The 21,417-nt window shown below is 46.3% G+C and overlaps 1 protein-coding gene across 1 annotated transcript in view; it reads left to right on the forward strand.

Annotated features, from left to right (window-relative positions):
• Nucleotides 1-1,600: 1,600 nt before the first annotated feature.
• Nucleotides 1,601-21,417, forward strand: part of LOC119164161 (5'-3' exonuclease PLD3) — a 73,230-nt gene continuing 53,413 nt past the window's right edge. Inside the window, exon 1 of the mRNA XM_075871119.1 lies at nucleotides 1,601-1,800. The gene's annotated coding sequence lies outside the window, so the exon portion shown is untranslated. The remainder of the gene's footprint in view (nucleotides 1,801-21,417) is intronic.

Below are 21,417 nucleotides of genomic sequence, written 5' to 3' on the forward strand. Positions count from 1 at the left end.
CATTAAGGCGTCTCTCGTAATCATATCCTGGCTTTCACATGTAAAAGCACAGATATTAATATTGAATTCCAAATATGATCTTCTTTAGAGGTCACTAGTGATTTGATGCCGACACATTTTGTTCTTTTCTTCCGTTGCCTCTAACGCCTAGTTTTCACTCCGGACTCTTGCCCCGCCGCAGTGGTCTAATGGCTAAGGTACTCGGTTGCTGACCCGCAGGTTGCGGGATCAAATCCCGGCTGTGGCGGCTGCATTTCCGATGGAGGCAGAAATGTTGTAGGCCCGTGTCCTCAGATTTGGGTGCACGTTAAAGAACCCTAGGTGGTCGAAATTTCCGAAGCCCTCCGCTACGGCGTCTTTCATAATCATATGGTAGTTTTGGGACGTTAAACCGCATATATGAATCAATCAAATCTTCGACTCCTGCCGAGTAGACATGCCATTGCGTGCTCCCCCCGTTCGAGAAAGCAGGATTGCTAAGCCGGGCGAAGCTTGTGGTCGGGTGTTTGTGTTTTTTTTTTGCTGACTGTCTGAAAATAAGTGTTTTTCTGTGTCTGTGAACTGCTGCGGTGTGATATGATGCGCTTCCGTCACGGGATGTTCACATAGTGTGTTATTGTAAGCTATATGACCTCGAACACGCGAGCACGTGGTAAGTAGCATCAAAATCAAAATAACGTTATTCGTGGATGGCACTCCCTATACCGGACGAGAAAGGAGAGATGCTCTTTCACTGTCTGTTGGCACTACTCGCTTCGCTAGCGTTGCGGGAAAACCGCAGAAGATTGCGTGCAATCTGCCACTTGCGACGATAACACGAAGAAAAAAAATGCACGAAAACCAAGTAAGTGAGAGACGCACCGAATTTCCTATTCAACACTGCCTAAATATAGTGCAGGCATTTCATCACGGCAGCCGACGTCATAGCTGATATCTCAGCAGCTACGACGGTGTCTCGATGTGACATTGGTGATTAGACAACAAGCAGCCGTTTTGCAGCAACGATTTTTGAGCGGGAGTGTAGACAGATACCTGGAGCGTGCCACCCTTTCCACTTTGCTTCCTACAACCGTCACTACGAATCAGCCAATGTAGTAGGGTTCAAGGCTATTCGCCACGCACTCGCGTGTTCGAACCCGTATTGCTCACCATAGAAAGTACGTACACTCTAGTTCTGTATGAAAGGGAACACGCAAACGCGTGGCCTGCACTCTGCGGCGGCTACCGACAAGCGAAGAAAGCACGTTTGCTTTTGGCGTCATCTATGGCCAAGCAAGATAACGAGTCATGGCCGGTAGGCAAGCGCTGCTAGATTACGTTCTGTCAACACTCGCGCGGCGAGTGACATCGGGCGATCACTGCAGCTTGTGCCGAACAGGTCGCGCAGAACATTTGATATGTTCGCAGAGGATTACGCACTACAGGCGTGAGCCGAAATGGAGTGCAATCTAGCAGCGCTTGTCTACCGGCTATAACTCGTTATTATTTTTATTTTTTATTTTTTTTTGGCAACAGATGACGCTGAAAGCGAACGTGCTTTCTTTTGCCGTCGGTTGATGGCGCTGTGGACAGCCGCCGCAGAGCGCAGGCCACGCGTTGGCGTGTTCCCTTTCATAAACGACGACAGTGTACACATTTAAGGTCTCGCATTGGGACAGTCCTGCGGGCCCAGCTGTCGCCGATACTGACCATTTGCCGAAGGTTCGAGTGTTTCCATTCCCAAAGGACGACTGAAAAGCGAAATGGGAGTGTGCTGCTCATCGGGTTGACATCCTCACGCGTTTACTGCGTGATTCGCAGGTATGTGTGTGCCTATACTACTTCATTTTGAGTCGTCGTGTGCGCTTAAGATTCGTTGGCGGAAACCTCGACATTGAACGTATTTAGCTGAGCGTCGTTGGCACTCACGCCTGCGATAACGCACTAAGAACCGCATAGATTTCGTGCTTTTGACGAACGCGTTTGCCGAGACGCAGTCCGCCTGGGTGCAAAACCATGGCGAAACGAAATAGACGCATCTTCAAGCTCCGCTCAACCGGCTTCACAAGCGGAGCGAGAGAAGCGTTTGACGTTGCACTGCTCGCATGTCAAACGCATCGAGACGGAGCAATAAATTCGGGTGGCGGTAAACTGTCAGAACTGGTGTTTCAAAGCGAAAGGTGTATGTGAGTAGGAGAAACGAAATACCGTTCCACATCGGTGTCACCAGCACTCCTAATTGGGTGTGCTATCGGTTAGTCGTTCTCGGCGTCATACTCAAGCCAGCGCACCGTTGGCTGCGTTGTGAGCACCATCGTCCATCCCGTCACAGCCGGGGTGCCCAGTACACGGGCATCAGTTTCTACTGACACCTTCCACGTGAACAAGCCACGGACAACTCTAGAAGAGCGTCGACAGTGGAAACGTGAGAAAGCACATAATCGCCGAAGCGATGGTGCAGTTCGGCCACACAAACAAGCCCAGGAAGCAGAGTGCCGGTGGGAACTGCATACCGATGATCAGGCAGCCTTCAAAGCCGCACTAAATCGTGAACTGGAATGCAAGCGCGGATAATGTGGGCGGATACTGCAAACCACGCTGCTGCATTAACTGGCGATGTCAAACGCTTGGAACAACGCCCACCGAACAAGCGCCATTGTGACCACGACAGCGTCAACGTGACGATTGCGGGAGCGTGTTCGCCAGGGCAAGCGCCCGCTTTTGGCGGGAGTTTGATTGATTGATACGTGGTGTATAGTGGTTGTGGCGTCCCAAAACCACTATACTATGTGATTATGAGAGACGCCGTAGTGGAGGGCTCCGGAAATTTAGACCACCTAGGGTTCTTTAACGTGCACCCAAATCTGAGCACACGGGCCTACAACATTTCCGCCTCCATCGGAAATGCAGACGCCGCAGCCGGGATTCGAACCCGCGCCCTGCGAATCAGCAGCCGAGTACCTTAGCCACTAGACCACCGCGGCGGGGCTGGCGGGAGTTTCTTCAGCGGTACTTTGGCTTCGGCTGCGACGCCTGCCGTTTAAGTACAACCACTGTGATTAGTGTATTGCGAGAAGCATTTAACGATTCATTACACTCCTCCATGACCGTGATAATGCGAGGCACAATGTGTGGCGTTCGATTTTACTTTCTCCGTGTCCGTAAATGAACCTTCATTTACTCGCTCAGCCACGCCGCACTTCAGTTACTACACAGGCAACAGCGACGCTCATATCTTTATTTCGAGGCAACACTGCAATGTGTCAGTATGCAATGGCGAGTAACGTATATACATAGGTACAAATTACCCCATACGAAATGGCTGACAGCTGAGAAGCTCATTCACGATCGAAGAGAGTTATTCTGTAAAACCAGCGTACAGATGACGCATGTGGGCGCGCAGCTTGGAAGGACACCTTGTGCATGTCTGAAAACACCTTTGTTTTGTTTTTTTGCGTAGAGCGCCATAGCCGCCGCAATCTCCAACTCTCTACGATCTTCGCTTGGAAAATCGTATGGTACATGGGTGAATTTCGAACATCCCGCTCAGGCCCGGAATAAATCGACGATCAAATGCGTCACCCGCATATTCTAGCCACGATAGCCGTTAGCGTCAGGCAAGTGTACTATCAGCGTCGAGTGAAACGTAAACCGCTGAGCCCGTGGCTGCCACGTTATAACACGTGCCGTCCAGTCATCATTGCTTAGAGGTGCCGAAATTTGGTTTGGCACACTGCGAGATTCTACAGTAGGGTGATATTGTATCAGGAAACAAAGAAATCGCTGCCCAAGCACTCGATACAGATGGGCAACCAGCAAAGCTGAAGCAGCCAGTTCCAGACGTCACAGCCGAAGGCAATGTGCCACTTGACAGACCCCCGCCGAAAGCGGACATCGACCTCGGCGAACGCGTTTCCGTTATTCTCACGACGACGATGCCCTGCCGATAACGTATAGCTTCCTCGGCATAGTCGTTGTCGCTTAGCTTTGGCTATGAAGGCGGTCGGATTCTCGGTGCGCAGTTGTTGCTTGCACTTAACCACCCTGGGGTGTTTATGTGCCTGGACTGCTGCACCGGCGGCGAAAATGAAATATCTCGCGAATCAGCTGTCGGTGCTGTTATAGGAAAGTTGTCCTCAGTTCGAGGGTTCGTAAAATCTGGGCCCTTCCCACGTGGAAGTTTAAACTGCTGCACGCGGGCTCGGCGGCATGGCTGCGAGTGGATGAACGACGTCACTGACGGCGCAGCCAATGGCAGGTGTGCTTGGGCACTACGCAGGAAAGGACGTCACCAACGGTACTGCTAAAGGCATGTGCACCTAAGGGCGATTAGGGAAAGCCATGACAACGCAGTAAATAACGAATGTTATAGAAACTCACGGCAAGTGGTTTTTCGTTTCGCCTATAGCCATGTACAGACGCGATCATAAGTTTGCAGACCACGCGACCACGTGGCAGTGTGCTTGCGTGCCCGAACAGCTCATTGCCTGCTTTTGGGAGTGTCGCAGTGCGCATGCGTGGACATTACATCCCGTTGGCCTTATTTCGCGCTTGCTGCATAATGGCGCGTGACCACGGCGCAAGAATACTTTAGGTGAGTGAACGCCTGGACTACCCGCTGCCAGATAATGTTCTGCTTCGCTGGGAGCCTGGGAGATGGCGCTACAAACTTTGCCTCGGCTTTCCCTCGTTTTTTATCGGTGTAGGAAAGCCCCGCCGTGGTGTAGGAAAGTAGCGATGCTCATTTATCGTCGCCACAACACCCTCGCGGCAAGGTCAACCTCCTCCCTTATCACCCCCTCTTTCGCCGCACTGCTCTATGCATGTCGCATGGTTGATATCACGTGATTACCCGGTTTTCTCAGATTGGAAACCGTCGTGCACATGCCAGATGTTCTTTGCGGAATTCGCCAGCAACCCGCCACAGTCCTTAAAATACAGGGGCCTTAACAGTCCTCAGTCCGGCGCGCCATCTATCGGCACGCCGCAAACGAGAACATAATCGGTCCCTCCCCGCCAAGCGCTCGCTTTGTGGCGTTCGCTCACCAAAAGTATTCGGGGACCGTGTGAGCGGCCGAGTATCGGAAATAGTGGCCACCACCACTTCCACTGCTTCATCACGAAGCATCGGGGTGGCAACCTCAAACTCGATGTGATTTCGGTGTTGTTTCTGAACTACATACATTCGAAAGGCTTCAAGCGCAGATCGCTATCGTGACTGTTCGCTCGACTATGCTGACGCATTTTCACTATGTCATCACGTCTGCCGATTGGCGGACAAACACCCTATTTGAAAATTCTGGTATAGCGAAAGGTACACAGGGGACGTTGCATATTGTCGAGTAACCTGACGCAAGTACGCCGCCACGAGGGCCGGTGAAGAGAAGAAAGTACTATCTGCCGATAACCTACCACCACACTAGATCTGCAATCTTTCAATTCTGTATCGCAATAAGCGAATCTTCGATAGCGCGTATATCAACAAATCTAAAGCACCCCATTTACAAGAACGACAAAATGTTGTGTGCTCAGACGTCTCAATCCCGTTGCTAGGAGACACTCCCATTTCTCGCGAAAAAGGGTGCAGATGGTGCCGTGGCTGCTCTGACGTCGGCATCACTGGCAGCACCGATCGGAAATCCTGGTAATCGCCTCATGCATTGACGTGCAGCGAGAGAGCTGTCAACGAGCCGTTAGGCTGTGCATGCACTCACACTTCAACGCGATCACATTGTCTCCAAACTTGTAATCACACTTGTACAACATTCGCTTCGAAACAAAAGGAAAATCTTAGCTGGAGCAGTTCACAGTGAGTGCTGTAGCCAAGTACCCAGAAATCACCAGTACTATCATCGGCGACGAGGGAAGCACAAACACTGGTGCACCAACTGTAGCTCGCAACCTCGGTATCGAAAGATAATTACGCTGATGCAATTTTTCACTCTCATGGAACCGTATTCATGCCTTCTATCGCACTGTGCTGCTTCACGAGATATGCGTGCTTATCAGTGGTGAAGACCTAACGGCTTGCACTTTATCGGCTACGTTGCCAAGTTCGTTTATCTCACGCTGCAGTCAGCCTGGTTGTGATGACGTCACAAACCAAAGCCTCTAAAATGGCGGCCTATTTTTCACCAACTAACTACAAATGACCGCTTGTGCATCCCCAACGGAGTCGCGGGGTGGGAAGGCCGTGCAAAGGTCACGATATCTTCCGTACACATGTGACGAGTAGCGCATACTATGTTCTGACGTCAGGGTACAGTATAAAGTAATATCTTTTGGAAGCATACTCTACCTCTTTTTGTACTATGGTGCAGTCACGTTTGACACTACAGTTTCGAGTGCTTGGCTTTTCATTTGACGCATAGGCAACTCAATATTTTCGCTTCAGTGCCCCTTCGGCAAAACATACTGAGATTGATGGTTCATACTGCGCAAGAGGTAATTACGCAATGCAAGACGAAAAAAAAGCTGATCCTGAAAGAGTGTCACGTGCAAGTGAATTCACTTTTTCGTTATGGTAAAGGGCAAGCAAATGTGTAGTTATATTTGCGCAGGTGTAGTCCCATGTTTATGAAATCGTGCGGAGAGGATAGTTGATGTGGAAGAAAAGTTCTGCAGAGAGATGTACAGAAGCCGAAAGAACCAGGATGGCATCGTTAGAAGCAATAATAGCCCATAGGAATTTGACATCCTACCAGTAATGACAATGGAAGTAAGGAAAGCTCTAAAAGGATTGCAAAGAGGCACAACCTCCGGTGAGGATAAGGTATCAGTCGACCTTCTGAAAGATGGTGGAGAGATTGTCTTAGAAAAATTGACCACTTTATACACGAGTGTCTCTTAATAGGCAGGGTAGCAGAATTTTGGAAGAACGCGAGAATCATCTTAGCTTATAAGAAGTGAGACGTCAATGACCTGAAAAGTTACAGGTTGATCAGATGAGTGTCCGTTTTCCACAAAATATTTACAAAAATAATATCTAATACAATTGAAGTGACGTAAGAGTTCAGTCAACCAAAGGAGCAAGCCACATTGTACAGTCCACTCCACAATATACCATGTTCATACTGTCAATCAGTTGATAGAAAAATGCGCAGAATGCAACCAATCCCCATACATGGCCTTCATAGATTACCAGCAGACGTTTGACTCAATCGAGACATCATCAGTAATTCAAGCAATATAGCATCAATGCATCATGAATGAACATACTGGAAGAAATCTACAGTAGATTCATGGTCATCATAGCTATTCGTAAGGAAAATGGCGTAATCCCAATAAAGAAGGGTTCAAGGCATGGAGGCACGATTTCAGCATTGCTGTTCTCCGCATGTTTACAGGAGGGTTTCATGGCCCTAGATTGAGAAGATTTGAGGATAAGAGTCAATGGAGAGTATCGTGGTAACCTGCAATTCGCTGATGGCGTTGCTCTCATGAGTAACTCCGGGGATGAATTACAGCTCCTGAATACCGAACTGCACACGACAGCAGAAAAGTAGGTCTGAAAATAATACGCATAAAACTAAAAAAATGTGCACCAGTCTCTTCAGAAAACAGCACTTTGTTACTTGTGGAGAGTCGCTGCAAGATCCGAAGGAATATGTCCGCTGAGGACAGATAGTAATCACAGAGCCGAGCTTTGAGAGTAAAATAACTTGAATAGAAATAGGGTGGATAACATTCGGCAAGAATTCTCAAATAATTAAAGGTAATCTGCCACTAAACCTCCAAAGGAAGTGTATAACAGCGGCATCTTGCCCGTGCTCACCTAAGGAGAAAGCTGGAGGGTTGCAATAAGTGCCCAGATTAAATTGAGGACGACGCAGTGAGCGAAGGAAAGAAAAATAGTAGGTGTAATTTTAGGTGACAAATAGAGAGCACAGTGGGTCAGGGAACAAACTGGGGTTAGGAATATCGTAGTTCAAATCAAGAAGAAATGGATATGGGCCGGGCACGTAGCACATTGGCAAGATAACCGCTTGTCACTAAGGGTAATTACAGCTTCTGAAAGGTCACGGGCCAGCGTCATATGCAGAATATTTTCGTTTATAAAGATAAACGTGCGTAATATAAATACATAAATATGGGTAATAAACGTTTTCATTTATATTACACATATATAAATACTTTGCGAACTAGCTTGAACATTAGTTTCTGGTTCGCTACTGAAAAATTATGGCATGTGTGCCTTCATCCTAAATGTGTGGAATGAATCAAATTAACTCTAAAAATATTTTTTAAATGCGCATCTCGATATGCACAACATATATTTTATCTTAAGAGCCATATGGCACCAAAGCCCGACCGGCTAACATGCAGTGTTGTCAACTTCGTGCAAGATCTCTGTAGGCCTGGCGTCGAAGAACCAGTTCAATTTACAAAATTTTCACTGCTCGCAATGCTATGAGAGTTAGGCAGAAGGAAGAAAAGGCATTATTTCTCTCGTGTGAGTGAGTTAGTAAACAAAAGTCCAAGATCCAGAGAGGTTGTGCTCTGGGATTGAGCACACCGGTAAAGGCTAAGAGACCTTGTCTCTAAAGCCTCCCTGGCCTGTGGAGCAACTTCTGTCTTTGAATTCACAGCTGAGCAGCGCATTGGACCACCGCTTCCGGAGGACCTCATTATAACTCATTGATATGTTGGAATATTCACAGAATATATGTTGTTATGAAGTCTTTTCTATTTTGCACAGCTCCCATTTGTTGTTCGTGTATAAGCTTGGGTGGCTTCTGTGGAAGCGCAGAGTTTGCTTGGAAATTGTAACTGTTAATATTGAGCCGCCACTTTCCCGTATAGAGTCATGATGGGTGCGGGTAAAACGGGCAACCTGAAATTCAGCCACTAGACAAAGAATAAGCAAATTCTATTAGTCTAAATGCCTAATACGGTTCCTGGGATAACACGGGTAAATAGCGGAACTGCCTCAGACTGGCTGGCCGACGTTTCGATAGGAGGACCTATCTTTGTCAAAGGTGACTTGTCACCCTTGGCTTGTTAGAAATAAATGGCTTGCTCTCAAATACGCGGTGGGCGTGAACATCTAGTCTTGAGACTCACCCGCTGGAGCGTTTGCGTAAGTAGGCGTTTCGTGTGTTGCGACATTACGGACCCGAGTCAACGAAGGGGTTTCGACTTCCCTCCCAATCTTCGCCCTGCGTCGCTGAGCCGTGTCGAGGAAAAAGAGGATTCGGGGAGGGGGGGGGGAGGGTTGAGCCAACGGCATGGGACACACCTCTTTGGCACTGGCTTTACGTAGACGGCACCCCCTGGCTGACCCATCCTGGGGATATCGGCAGTCGTCGGTTCCTACATCCTTACATCTTTACCTTTCTTTCTTACTTTTACTTTTCCTATCAACTTATTTCTTCTGATTACTTCCAATTTTCTTAGCGACAAGGCTTACCCTTGTGTTATTACTCAACCTTGAGTAGTTACTTCCAATTTTCTTAGCGACAAGGCTTACCCTTGTGTTATTACTCAACCTTGAGTAGTTTGATTAGAGTGGCAATGTGATGCTGGCATCTGCGCACTTATACTCGTAGGTGCTTCAGTGTCTCCTAGTTAGACTCCTTTATGCGTGGTCACAACTGCTGCAGAAAGATTTTCGCTTTGACAACACCTGCCTTTCCCCTATCTGCTTGATCATCTTCCTCTTAAGGGACGCACCAATGAACTTGTAGTTTCAGCCAACCCAGAATATTTCCCAATCTCCATGTCGTCCACAGTGAAAATCTAGCTAAACAAGCCAGAGCTATATCTGTATTTGTTGTTGATAATTCTCTGACTGAAGTCTTGGACCTAGGATACAAGGTTACAAAGATGGCTAGTGGAGATCTCCTTCTAAAGCTACCTGAAGAGCATTTACTACGAAAAATTTTGCAGTGTTGCAACATTTGGTATTATTCTAATAACTTTTTCACCTCACTGATCAAAGAACACTTCACGCGGAACTGTTTTGGGGGCAAGCATTTAATTGTCTGAAGATTGGTTGCTTCAAGTGCAGAAGGAACAAAATTTTACGGATGTTAAACGAATCGTCATCAGGCGCGAAAACAAAGAAGTACCTACCAAACATTTGTGCTTACTTTAGCATCCAGCATGTTGGTTTCATCTACAAAGGCTCCATTAAACTCTCCGTCCGTTCCTACATTCAATTCGTAGACAAAAGCTACATTGAACTCTCTGTCCGTCCCTACGTTCCCAATGGAAGGCGATGGTATGAATGTCAGTGATTTGGTCACCACTTGCAAAACTGCCGCTGCCAGGAAACCTGTGCAAGATGTGGTGGCCACGGCCACCCATTCAATAACTGTTTCTGCGTCCTGCCACCTGAACTGTGGTGGGGACCACGCCACGTATTTGCGTGCGGGTATTAAATGAAAGAAACAAAAAGAAATAATCGGTCTTGAAGTCAAAGAAAAAATTTCATTCAAGGAACACCTGAAGAGGGTCTCTCCTTTCCGCAACACACCTTATGTTGATGCTGCACGTCGCGGGGCAGCTCCGCAGCAGCTATATGCCGCGTACATAGCACCCTAACAGCAACCAAGTTAGGGTATCCCAGTGTTGCCGGCTAAAAAATTGGTCATCGACGGCAACCTTTGCTACACTCAGCGAAAGCGCAGGATCGTACAAAGTCCCTTTGGTGGCTGCAGCCATGTCTGTCTCCGCCATTCCAGCCCCTGTTAGTGCTGGTAACAGCCGGCTGAGTCTGGACACGAGGGAAGCACCATCTGCCCCCGAGCCGAATGCCGCAAAAGTCTCGTCCTTTGAGGCAAATTTTTCCCAAATACTTTATCGCTCGCAAAAGCGCTTGCCCAGTGCCTCAGTAGAGGCAATAAACCCTTCACCTATCTTTAACTAGCACCTTAAAAATGGTGAGACTTTCTCGACCTCTCCAGAAAGGACAAGTTGCGTTTTATAGAGCCGGGAAATGACCCTATAGGTGAACACATTCCCTTTGTACCACAGCACTAGTTTGGTACCACAGCACTAGTTTGTTTTTTTCTTTACAATATGAGCACGAAAAATATTCAACATAAAGTCAAGGGCCTTCTTAGGAACCTTGGGGACTCCCAATAGCTTTTTTCACAAACACAGCACGATTGCTGTGTGTACAGGGTGCACTTAAAACCAACGCACGCTTTCTCCGACCGTATGTCAGCTTCTGCAAAGTCCACCATGCTGCTCAAGCGTTCTCTGGCGGCGTCGTTTTCATAATAGACAAAACCAGACCATGTCAGGTTCTGCAGCAGCAAACGACCTCGGTGGCAGTACCTGTTCGCGCCCTTCTCATCAACAAGCCTATAACCATTTGTTCACTTTACATACCCCTACACTGCCAGTTACAAAAACATAGATTTCTATCTTTTATTTATGAGTTGCCAGAACCATACTTTGTAGTTGGCAATTTCAATGCAGGCAGCAGCCTGTGGGAAGATCTTCGATGTGATGCCCGAGGATTTATGATTGAGGAGTTTGTTTTCCGCTGGGGCATGCCTGCTCAATAACAAGTAGCCAACACTTTTATGGTTGCTAACAAGTTATTTGTCTGTAGATTCCAGCATCGTTTCACCCACCCTTTTACTCGATTTTAACTAGGACGTTAATAAAGACCCCTATGGTAGCAACCATTTCACCATACTCTTAAGCTCAATAGAAAACGAATGTCCACACTTAGCTCCCAAGTTGAAGACTGAGGCAGCTAATTGGGAGCAGTTTAGAATTTTACGAGTATCTCGTGGGACAAGATGTCGTTTTTAGAAATCGATGCTTCTGTTCAGTTTCCACCGCTTTGAATATTGACGCTGCTTTGAAATGTATTCCTCAGTCAAGTGGCGTTGCTGCCAAACGTCGCGTGCCGAGGTGGAATGAAGATTGTCGGAAAGTTTAAGAAAAGCAAAACAAAGCGCGGGAACTACTGCGCGACTCTCCCACTGCTGAGAATCCTATTAACAAGCCTCAAGGTCAGTGAAAATATATACAGACAGGCAAGAAGGGAGAGCTGGCACGAGTTTTTATTGGGCATTACTTCCTATACCGATGAGGCTGAGGCCTGGAACGAGGTAAATAGAATGCGAGGTCAGACAACACACTCTATTGCATTAAAAATCATTGATGGCAACAGCCTAGAAGATGACGCAAGCTATCTGGGTTCACATTTTCAATGTGTGTCTAGCTCTGCGCACTTCTCCGACACGTTCAAAAGATACCTAACAGCTATAGAAAATAAAAAAAAATAGAAATGCGCCAAGAATGAGGCATTCAGTGATTCATTCAACATAGCTAAGCGGCGAACAGCCCCAAACTGCTGCAATGAGTCTGCAGCCGGCTCTCAGCGTGTTATATACCGATTGCTAAACCACATACCTCAAGACACACAGAACACCATCCTCCGTCTATATAACGATGTATGGGCTTCCACCGAGATCCCGTAGGCGTGGATAGAGGCCATTGTAATCCCAATCGGGAAACAGGGAAAGTATCCATCCAGTGTATCTAGTTACAGACCCATCACATTAACAAGTTGCTTATGTACAGTTTTCGAAAAAATGATGGACTGCCACTTAATACACTTACTAAAAAACAATTCACTAGACCCAAACCTCTGCGCATTTTGAGAGTCGAATCCACAACCGACCAACTCATCCGCATAGAGTCGCATACTTGTGACGCAATTGTGAACAGACACTTCTATCTCAGTATTCCTAAATATGAAAAAGGCTTATGACACCGTGTGGTGGTTTAGAATACTTAGAGACATGTCGCATTATAGCATACGGGCTTGGATAGTAAATGTAATCGAAAGTTATCTGAATAACCACAGATTCCGCGTTATTGAAACGCCCTGTCACAATCTTTTATACAGTAAACAGGCGTACCGCAGGGTGATGTGCTTAGCTGCACACTTTTCATAATTAAAATAGGATTATTGCAACTTTGGATATCTCGAACTATGTTCTATTGCAGATGCTCTATAGTAGATAAGTGGACTACATCCAGCTAGCATTTAAATCTTGCAATTTGTAAGCGACATGTTCAGCTTGGATTGAAGTAGGCGTTTTAATGAGCAGATAACAACAGTTTCGATATAAACGCTTGAAAGAGCACCTGTGTTTTTTTTTCTTCTAGAAATGAAGACCTCCACAAAATCCCGAAATGGAGCTCTATAGGGAACGCATACCTATAGAGGCAAAGCATAGTTTTCTAGGTGTAATTCATGACTCGAAACTTACATTTAAAACGCACATCAAGTTCATTAAACACAACTGCATAAAAAAGGAACATCCTTAAAGTGCTGTCGCACACACGAGGAATTGACATAAATGGCCTGATGAATATTCATAAACGCCTCATTCGCACACGCCTAGAATATACGGCCATGGTCTATCAGTCTGCCACAACCAGAGCATTAAAGATTTTGGATCATGTCCATAATCTTGGCATACGCCTTCATACGGGTGCATTTCGCACAAGCCCTGTGGAAAGCTTGTACATTGAATCTAACGAGTGGTCGCTACACCCACGAAGGTCTTAGATGTCGTTTCTATGTAATCTATAAGTTCATGCAGGCAAAGATCACCCCTCCCACTCCACTGTCAATGATCTGTCCAATGCTGTACTCTTCGAAAACCGTCCTTCGTTTCAGCAGCCCTACTTACTCCGTGTGAGGAGTCTAGCCGAGGAGCACCGTTTATTATTTAAGCACCGTAGTTTATTTATTATTTATTTATTTATTTCAATACCCTCAGTGCCCGAGGGCATTACAGAGGGGAGTGGGTTACATTTTTAACACAACATAATGAAAAAGCGGAATATTGGTGGTTACACGAATCAGTGAAAGAAACCAACAAGAAATAGTGCACATTATAAGAACAAAAACAGGTATTAAAGAACTACAAAGCTTAACAGGTCTAGTACTAAAAAATAGATCAAGCAAACGATATAACACTCAACCACAAGCACGTGCCTATAAACAAAAAAATGCATCGTTTTAACAGCATATGTCAAGATATGAAAAAAAATAAAGAACAAAGTGCTACTGAAAAATGGAAATACTATATTCCTAAACATTATGGCGACAGGTTAGGTATAGCAGCCTTAAACATAGTTATTAGTATTCTCGACTACAGATCGGGGAAGGTGATTCACACTTGCTGACGTGCGGGGGATGAATGAATTGTAAAAAATGCCGCCATATCCACGAAGTGAATGATGATGAGTGGGCGAAGCTCCGGAGGTAAACCTGGTAAACCATGAATCTTCCGTACATTTTGCCCACTCGATATTATTGCAACGCTCCCCCTAGCGTACGTCGCCGCACTATATCGAACGATGACACGCGCCATATGTGGCATCATTCCTATTTTATAACACCTCGCATCTTTCATAATCAACTACACGTACCGCCGTCTACTTTATAACATCTTGCATCTTTTGGACGGACGGACGGACGGACGGACGGACGGACGGACGGACGGATGGATGGATGGACGGATGGATGGATGGATGGACGGACGGATGGACGGATGGATATGGCTGTACCCTTTAGATCGGGCGGTGGCTAGCGTAATACTTAGAACTGAACGAGAGGTGGCTACATACAGGGGACGCACAGCCCATGCCTTAAGGAGCTTCGCTCCTAAAATGGTTGCTGTGGCATGTGGGAATGCCAACCTTATGACGATGGTCAATGCGAGCGGATACATAACAAGGGATTATCAATTTATTCTTAAGGACTGAATTGTCGTAATGTATCTTGTGAAACAGGCAGAGGCGACATATTTACCTAGGTTGTGAGAGCAGACGTAATGACAAAGTTGTTTTCATGGAAGTGACGCTGGAGGTGCGATGGTATATAGAAAGAATTGAACGAGCAGCCCGACTCTGGATGGATTGAAGCTGATGAATGAGTGTTTCTTGGCTGGAGTCCCACACAGATGCAGCATATTTCATTTTGGAAGAGACTAATAATTTATACAGAAGTAATTTTACTGGAAAGGAACAAATATGAAAATTACGGCGTATAAAGCCCAGCGTGCGATTAGCATTATTGGTTACATGTGTTACATGCATCTTCCTGGAAAAATCAGAAGTGATGATCATGCCTAGGTAGTTGTAACATGACACAGGTCCTAGGTTAGTATTATTAAGATGATAAGAGGGCAATGTTGTACGCGACGTGAAACGCGCACGTGCTTCCATTTGTTAATGTTTAACTCCATGTTCCACGTGTTAGTCCAGTCACGAACACGGTTTATATTTGATTGAAGATCAACGTCAGAGTCACTGTTAATAACACGGTATATAACACAGTCATCAGCGAATAGGTTCATTGATAAACATAGATTATCAGGTAAGTCGTTTATGTAGATGAGGAAAAGCAAAGGTTCCAGCACAGAGCCTTGGGGCACGCCCGATTCAACTGCAGAATAGATGAATGAGGTGTTATTCACAGTGAAAAATTGAGAACGATCAGTGAAAAAAGAGTGAAGCCATTGAAGGACGTTCAGATCGATGTTAAGTTTGCTGAGTTTTGAACGAAGCAGTTGATGAGAAACCTTGGTGAACGCTTTTGAGAAGTCTAGAAATATGCAGTCGACAATGAAACCCTTGTCAAAAATAGAATTTAGTTCATGTGTGAATGTCAAAAGTTGTGTCACATGAAAATGAATTGCGAAATCCATGCTGGTGATCTGTAAAAAAGAAGTTTGACTGTAGAAAAAATGCGAGATGAGAGCGAATAACATGTTCCATAACTTTACATGAAATGCATGTGAGATTGGTCGACAATTATATGAACAATGCCTATCTCTAGACTTGTGCAAAGGAATCACCTTTCCTACCTTCCAGCCTTCCGGAATGCAACCGGTATGAAGCAATTGCTGAAATATATTAGTGGAAATAATGGCACTGTACACTTTAGTACTAATTGAAAACTTTGAATTGATGCAATCTACACCACATGATGATGATCATCAACTTTTAGATGTTTTTATTTTTTCTATACCGGCAGCATCAAAGACAATGGGGTCCATTGTAAAGAAATCGGAACTAGCATATGCGGGAGTTACGGAACTCACATTTTGCGAAAAAGCAGAAACAAATACAGAGTTTAGAACATTTGCGGATTTATCAAGTTTGATTATGCGATTGTTTGCACCTTTAAGGGTGATTGAGGAATTGTCTCTTTTGTTCACTAAATTCCAAAATTGCTTAGGGTAAGTAATTAAAGGAGATGGTAACGTAGTATTAAAAATTAATCCTTGGCATCTTTTAGGGCTTGTTTGTATTCCGTAGCTACGGCTTGATAATCACTCCAACGTTCTTGAGTGCCAGTTACCTTTGCAGAGCTGAAAATGCGTTTTTTATTATTGCGTAGTCGTTTAAGCGATTGACTGAACCATTGTGATTGCAGGTTAGGTGTGATGACTATGCATGGCACATATTTTTCTATGAGTGATAGAATCTTTTCTTTGAATAAAATCCAGTTAGTATTAACGGAGCGATTTTAAAAGTTGTGCATGTAATCACTTTAAAAAGTGTAGAAATCATGGTTATTAGCATCAAAATGTGCACGCTTATAGTCCCGGATATATTTTTTGTGGTTCCTACTGTGAGGTACTGTGCAGGTGAAAGAAAAATGAAGCAGAAAGTGGTCGCTCAGCCCCTGTAAGTAGGACATGGAATGGAAAAGATCAGGCGCAGTGGTGAGCACTAAATCTAAGATGTTAGATGTGGTAGACGTAGCCCCGCCGCGGTGGTCTAGGGGCTAAGGTACTCGGCTGCTGATTCGCAGGTCTCGGGTTCAAATCCCGGCTGCGGCGGCTGCATTTCCGATGGAGGCGGAAATGTCGTAGGCCCGTGTGCTCAGATTTGGGTGCACGTTAAAGAACCCCAGGTGGTCAAAATTTCCGGAGTCCTCCACTACGGCGTCTCTCATAATCATATGGTGGTTTTGGGACGTTAAACCTCACAAATCAATCAATCATGTAGTAGACGTAATTCTTGTTGCCTGTGTCATTAGCTGGGACGAGTTAAAATTGTTGTACAAATTCAAAAACGCATCTCCCGCTCCGGAGAAAGGATGACAAGTGGAATGCACGTTTGACCAAACTATATTCGGGAAATCGAAGTCGCCTAGTAAAAGGAGCGGACTATTCGGATACCGTACTGTTAGCATGGAAATGACATCATGAAGCTCGTCAACAAAAGTGGATTAACAAGATGGTGGTCGATAACAAGCGCCCAATATCAACTTCTTGGAACACGTTTGTATTTCAACCAAAACAAGTTCCAAAGCACTACTACAATGAATTGGAAAAAACAAAATCGTGTCTGAAACGGCGATAAGCACACCGCCGCCACACCGAACACCTGTGCCACAACGGTAAATGTTGTGTTTTTTGCAACCAAATAATTCACTGTTATCAACCTGCGCAGACAACCAGGTTTTAGTAAGACAGATTATGTCGGCGTTAGAAGCATCAATAGCAGAGCAGAGATCGTCACGTTTTGGAATTAGGCTTCGAATATTTGTGAAAAGAAACGAAAGTTCGTTTGCGACTGGTAGCTTTGATCCACTTCTCCTCGCGTAGCGCTATTCGGCGTTGTGCGACACAGATGCAAGCGGCGACTCAAGCGATTGCTCCCGCGGCATACCAGCCGCTGTCACAGTGGTGGGCCATAGATTGCAATGTGTATTTCTTAGAGGTTAATTCTACATATCCACCCACACTTCTTGGAATGGCAAGACATATACAGATGTCCCGAGTTTTTTGACAGACGCCTCAATGTCTAACACTGCTGTGTCCTACGCTACTGTCGGTCTATCCTTTACGGACGCTGGCGCTTTGCATCCCGAGACAAGCCTCCTCACAGCCGAAGTTTATGCGAAACTTGCGACCCTCCAACATATTAAAGAAATAAAGCTACAAAAGGCAATAATTTACACCGATTCCCTTTGCGTGGTAAACCCCCTGAAAACTCTTAAAATGTCAAATACCACATCCCTCTGTCTCTTTACTCACTATTATGCATTATCCATGCTCACGATTAGCATGTCGTAGCCTGCTGGGAGCCTGGGCACTGTGAAATCCGAGGCAATGAGATGGTGGACCAGCTAGCTGCATCCGCCCAAGAAAACACTCTTCATACATGCACATTCATCCGTGTGCTTGACCTAAAACCATTTCTTCAATGAAATCTCAGAGCTTATTGGCAGAGTACGTGGGATAGGCAAACCCAAAATAAACTGCGCGTTATGAAGCCCTATATCGGCAATCAGTCGTTGGTATTATAATCACGGCGCACACAAGTAACAGTATACAAGGCTGCGAATACGACACACAGATACCTCAAATTTGTATCTCCTATCCAATGATGATCCACCCAGGTTGCAAAAATGTGGAGAACCACTTTACGTACTTCACATACCGATTCAGTACAATGAATTGGAAGAAGCACTTTACATTACCATACCGACAGCAATTTCCACTGAATCCTGCGATGCTCATCGGCAGGAACTCACTTTTCACATTAAGTCACTTTCAGAATTTTTGAACGATACACATAGTTTTCATGTCACACATTCAGGGGTTTCACAGCCCAAGCTCTCAGCGGAGGTCGCAGCTGTGGTGATTGCTATAACGAAAGCACCTACATCGTGGCCCTTGGACTCAAAAACATTGACGATGCACTCGAGCTTACACCATGTTTCCATAGTATCGTTACCACGACCACATGTCATTGATCCTCACTGCACATAAGTAACGTCACTTTCATATTTTTAAAAACTTATACGTTTAACCCGTCTTTCGGACGAGGAATTGTAAACCCCTATATAGTCACTTAACATCACAATCATTGCTCAAAACTTCACAGCCCTTGAATGTCATTGTAAATAACGAATCAACGTTATCGTTACATCACCTTTCACAGTGCTTTTTGGCCTATCAATGCCCTTGCGCTACTAAAATTCACATATCGAAGTCAGTCTCGAGACTCGCACTTAAAGCTGGCTTCAGTTTACGCTGCACCACAAAAACCGATGAAGTTGACTCTACGAGCGGCGTAGGAAAGGGTGTGGCGGTCACTCTCGCCACAAGTCATAGTGGCTGGCGACTTCAACGCCAAGTATCAAGCGTGGGGTCTCAGGGCGGGGGATGAGAGGAGGGCGCAGATGGTGTTCGCGGCCATGGCGAGCCTGGTCGTAGTGATCGACTCACATTCTGAGCCGACTTATGAGGCAGCACACGCCGCCAATTCGCCAATTGGATAGATAGACGCTGGCACCACCCTCCGTGCTGACGGTGAGGTACTCATGGTGAGTCCGAGCTGATGCCACGTATTCGGAACACAGCAAGATCGCAGTGCAGATAGGCACTGATGAAAGGACAGTTCGCAAGCGTCTCACTATACGCCCAGGCGGAGCTCCTGTTCTCGCTGGAGACAAGAAATGTCTCGCGAGGACTGTCTGCTTGCAACTCTGATCGCCGGAGGCGCCGAACTCTGTTCTAGGGGCGTTTTACCGAGTCTTTTACGCACGCCTTCGACACCAGCATTGGTTGGTTAAGTGGAATGTCCGAGGAATAGCTGGTGGATGCTGGTTCTGGCGCAAAAGCACGAAAAAGTGAACGCCATGCGAAGGCGTTTTCAGAGGTCAAAGAGCGATGACGTGCGTGCTCTTTTGTGAACGGCGCATTGCGCTGTGCTGGCACGCTTCCTCCTGTGTGTCAGAGAGGTGAAGGCGAACTCTAAGAGGGAGTATCACTTGACGTGCTCGCAGGAAACCATATTCTCGTCCACCTACCGAGAAGCTGTCGGCAGAGCCCACCCACTCAGGTTCCTGCCTCCGCTGGAACGGGCGGATGGCTCGAAGACGACGACGAATATCGAGTCGGCAATCCTCATACTTGAGACGGAAAGGTAAATAGATGAACCGAACACTGATCTACTCAAGCACGCCAAAGTCAAATGGCTGCAGCGCCTTGTGATTCACATGACGTGTGTGCCCCTATAGCGGAAGCAAATGTGCGTGAAGTGGTTTGGGCAATGCCGTATCGTTCGTCGCCAGGACCGGACGTGATTACGCCGCTCCTTATGAAGGGCCTGTTTAGGATCCATGCGCGGTTCCTGCTGCTTGTATTTTATGCGGCGCTCGCGCTTGGCTCTTTCCAATGATGTTGGTGCCTGGGCAGGATCATTTTCATCCCAAATCCCGGCTGGCCTCACGAGTGCACGACATCGTACAGGCCCATTTGCGTTGACTCTGTGTTCGGCAAGACCTTGTAACGGCTCTTGAACGGTCACTTGTACTACTTTCTGTCGAATAACGGGCATGTTCACAGACATCAATGCTTGTTGACGCACAGCAGAAGTGCGATGATGGCGAAGCTACACCCGAAGGAGACGCTTATTCAGCTCAGGGTCTGGAAAACGCCTGCGGCGGTAATGTTATTAGATTTTCAGGGTGCCTTCGGCAGCGTGTGGCATCCTAGAGTGCTAAGGCTCTTCCAAGAGCGTCGCGTGCCTGCAAACTTTCACCACCTATTGCGGGCATTTTTGCAGCAGCGCTCGGTGGTCTTCAGGTCAAATTCTGCGAGTTGGTTGTGTACCTCTTTTTGGGGAGTCCAAAGGGGTCCTTGTTCTCCCAGATGCTGTGGTATGTCATAATTTTTAACCTTGTGTGTTTCCCCTTCCCGCGAGGCGTTACGATCCAAGCGTACGCTGACGATATCATCATCGTCATCGCAACAGATTCCCGTGCGTGCCTTGGAAATATCTTTTCTGCATTGCTGAGGGATGTGGTCAAGTGGACAGTCGAGCCGAAGGTTACCCTCAGCAGAGAGATGACCTACTCAGTGTTGTATTCTCACGGGCATTGAAATATAGAAAAGTGGGCCTCATTTGCGTCAATTAAGTCGGAATATAGATCACAAAAATGACCTAATAGGACTTGCTACAGATTCTTGGGGTCATTTTCTACACGCGTATTTTTTTCTTTATACATGCTGAATTCTTAAAATAAAAATAAAACGAAACTAACAGTAACGAAGACTGCGACGTTAGCTCGTATTCAGAGTGGCGTCCTCCGCTCTAAGCAAAAGGTGGTGTTTTATCGCAGCGTTATCCTACCCGCCATATCGTACGGTTCGCCATGGTCTGGTAGAACCAGCTATGTCCAGACTGTCGCCTGAAGCCCATCGTCAACTCCATGAAGTGCACGGTTTGCCCGAACCTGTTGGAAACGGTGAGGACAATGCAATAGGGGCCCTTCAGGTGTTAAGAGTTCCCCCAATCACTCTCGAGCGTGACAGGGCTAACGCGGAGTTCAGGCTGCTACTCTCCCGTCAGCTGATTCAGTACAAGGAGCTGTCCTTACGGCCTGACCACGTCCTCTCCACTCTAGGAGGTGTAGCTGGAACATCCTGC

This window comes from Rhipicephalus microplus, chromosome 8, assembly GCF_043290135.1.
Source record: "Rhipicephalus microplus isolate Deutch F79 chromosome 8, USDA_Rmic, whole genome shotgun sequence".
In the NCBI taxonomy this organism is placed as follows: domain Eukaryota; kingdom Metazoa; phylum Arthropoda; class Arachnida; order Ixodida; family Ixodidae; genus Rhipicephalus; species Rhipicephalus microplus.